This window comes from Alligator sinensis, unplaced genomic scaffold, assembly GCF_000455745.1.
Source record: "Alligator sinensis unplaced genomic scaffold, ASM45574v1 scaffold573_1, whole genome shotgun sequence".
In the NCBI taxonomy this organism is placed as follows: Eukaryota; Metazoa; Chordata; order Crocodylia; family Alligatoridae; genus Alligator; species Alligator sinensis.
The window spans coordinates 1332843-1336409 of record NW_005841877.1 but is presented as its reverse complement, the minus strand read 5'-3'; positions in this window follow the sequence as shown (position 1 = coordinate 1336409).

Genomic DNA, 3567 nt, shown 5'->3' with positions numbered 1-3567 from the left:
ATTCCTGAAAGGCAGAAGGGCGTAATCAGCTAGAATGGAGAAGTAGAAATGAAGCCCCTGAGTGTGGCTTCAATGTTGGAAGCAGGGATGTGGCACATCACTGAGTGAGGTAAGCTTTGGATGTGTTTTTTCACAACCTTAACAAGTGAGGCAGGAGGGTTTGCCCATGACATAGGCAGCCTTTGGCTAGGCCTTGCGGGGGGCAACTAGGAGGTCAGCAGGGTGGGCACACAGGTTACTGGAGTCAAGATGGGAGATCCTAGAGACGTACTCTGAGATGTAAGCCGAGGCCAGAAAGCCAGTGCTGAGTTCCAGGGAACATCTGAGATCAAGGTCAAGGAAGCTAAGCCTAGTCAGGATGCCAGAAAAAGCAAAGAGAGCAGAACCAGCACCAAGTTTCAGAGAAGATCCAAAATCAAGGTCAGGTAAAGCCAAAGCTGGGTCAGAAGTCAGGAGAATCAGGGAGAGCTGTGAACACGAGGCTTGCTGGAACAGACTGAGGCTATGTGAAGGTGTGCCCACAGCCTAAGGCTGCAAGTGTGTCTAAAAGGGGTGAGTTTTGCTTTCAGAAGCCAATCTGGTTGCAGAGAACTGGGTCAGTCACATTAGCCAGGGATCAGGGGCAGGTGCAGTAACTCACATGCTTGGCCCAGTCAGGCCTGCTTGATCAGAGTCCCTGACATGAGGACCAAACATATCAAATGCCCATTCTATTTTTAGAGTTAATTCTGAGACCTCTTAAATATATCTTGAGCTGTATTTTAGAGTCCTGGGATGAAAAGCTTTCAAAATTATAATTGATGGCATCCAGAATTATTACTGAACATTTTTGTGGTATAGAGGTTGCTAGCACAGATGCTAAGGTGTCGAAGATGTTAAGACCGTGTAGGTTGTAGCCATGTTGGTCTAAGGACATTGGCAGACCAAGTTCTTTGGGTGAATCTGATATCTTTTATTAAATCAACTTAAATAGCGGGGGAAAAAAATTCTTAGTAAACTTTCAGGTTTAAAAACCCTTTGTCAGGCTGAGGAAGCATGTGCAGTTGGTATGTGCTCTTTCAACTATTTAAGCTGGTCTACTAAAAGATATCAGACTCACCCAAAGAACCTTGTTTTGCTTTGGCTGCAAGTTCAAGCCTTGCTCTGCTTCCCAGTTGGCCCAACTGCAAATGGGGATTTGGCCTGGGAGACAAAGGTGGCTGCACATACTAGCCACAAAACAAAGACATGAACTCAATATGCCATTAGGTTTAGGAAGACCTGAGATACATGTACTGGCCTGCAATTAATGCAATGGTTCTTTTGATTTATAAGACCACACCAACAAGTCCTACTTACTGGTTTGCTATGAACATTTTTGCACAGGGTTCAAGATATGCAAAATTCTTGCAAGCTACCAAAAGACAGTGATAGACACCTGCCAACAATGGCAATATCCAGTGCACTTCACTGAGGGCGTGTCTACATGTGCGCCGCACTGCACAGTTGTTACTAAATGACTGTGCAGTAACCAGCATTACTGTGCAGTCCCAACACTGCACGGGTTTCTTTCCTATACTTCTGCGCAGTAGCAACAAGCTACTATGCAGTAGCTCAATGCTACTGTGCAATACCATCAGCATCCTGTTTCATGCCCGCCGACACGCAGAATCGTAGCTCGTCACTACAGCAAAGTAGCATCTTGTGTAGATGGGCCCGGATAGTACCAAATATCCCAAATTATAATTACAGTCTTAAACATTCCAAACCTAGATGGTTGGATATCTTAACTGAAAGTATCATAAAAGACTGAAAATGTATTCTGTGCTACACTATACATACTAGTAATAAGGAAAAGTAAACTGAATGGGAGCTAAAGCGTTTGAAAACGTGTGAGAAATCTGTCTGACCCCTGCTGATTGGAGATTGCATTGCATAGCATCTGAGATGCAGCGCATCTTCCCATTTCACTGGACAAACACCAGTAGGTTTTTTTTCAGTCCTTGGAGAAAAGGTGTTAATTTTAGTGTGCTAGCTGACTCCAGATAGAGTAATTATGTTCTGCCCATTTAAAGTCCCAAGGCAATTTATTTAAATATACTATTCTTCTTTTTGTATTGTTACATGGGATTGTTTTACTGTTGTTAGACAATTGTTTCATTCCATTCTGGAGGTTCCCATAATTCTATATGTATGTGAAATGAGCCTTATTTATCCTCCCTGTAGTGCTCAAAAGATTTCTGAGGGTTAATAATCAGTGTTTGCAAAGTGTTCTTTTTATTATTTATAAGAAAATATATATTACTTATTTACTGATATACTGTACAAATAAATTGCTAGAAGTGTAGAAAACCATCTAAAATGTTGCTAACAAATTAGGATCCATAGTAATGGACTAATGTATATTTCTTAGTTCTCTTTTAAGAAGGGAATCCCAGGGAAGTAGGCCACTTGGTATTTTTTCAGTAGTTTCTCTAAAACGTGATATTGTATTTTCTTGCTATCACTTTAGCAAATCCCCAGGCATCCTATAGAAACCTTGAAAAAATTAAGGAACATTTTCAAATCTTTTTCTACCTTTAAAAAAATAACCTTGCAAGTACGAAATAGTGAAGGAATATTAGTAAGAAGGACCATTCATACCAATAAAATTAAAAACCATAAGGTTCAGCAAATAGGGTTACCATATTTCCAGTTCCAAAAAAGAGGACACCTATTGCGGGGACCCCTCACTCCCCAGCAGTAGTGGCAGGGGAAAATATTATTTGTGGAGGCTGAGGGCCATTGTGGGGCTGACATGCCAGAGCATATGGCAGGGGCCCTGGGTGTGGTGCTGCGGCTGCAGGGTATGGTGGTAGTGCCAAGTGGTGCTGAGCACAGTGGGATGGCAGTGCCGTGGTGCTACTGCTGCCACTGGATGCTGCAAAATTATTTGGGCGGGGGGGGCTAAGCCCCAGCCTTCCACCACCTATGCTCCTCACCCACAGGCCCCTGGCCCTGCTAGGGCCCCTCACTCCCAACCTGCAGCTCCCTGTCACTGCAGCTGCCCCTCACTCCTGACCCACAGTCCCCCACCCCCCCAAGCCATGCTGGTGTCCCTCAGTCCCAACCCACAGGCTCCAATCCCTGCTGCTGACCCTCACTCTTGACCCACAGCCCCCTGGCCCTGCTAGTGCCCCTCACTCCTGACTCAAAATCCCTCGCCCCTCCTGGCCATGCTGGTGCCCCTCACTCACAGCTGCTTCTGTCCTGATTAGGCCAGAGCGTTGGCAGCTCCAATTCATGTGGGTGGTGGCAGAGCGAGTCCCGCCCTGGCACAGGTGAAAAAGAAGAGGGGAGGCCTGTAGCACCTTCCACCCTGGGCTGGGGCTCCAGTGCTGCACCAGGTGGCTGGGTCACACCCCTCCACCCAGGCAACATCTCCTGGCCAGCCCAGCTCCACAAGCAAAAGTACCAGTTCCCGTGGCACTGGCCAGGCCACAGAGCTCACCACTGCCTTCAAAGGCCCCTGCTGCCCCTTACCCCTGCTGGAGGGGCAGGCACCTGCCCCCACTCCCCCCTGCCCTGCCCTAACCCCGGCATCAAAAA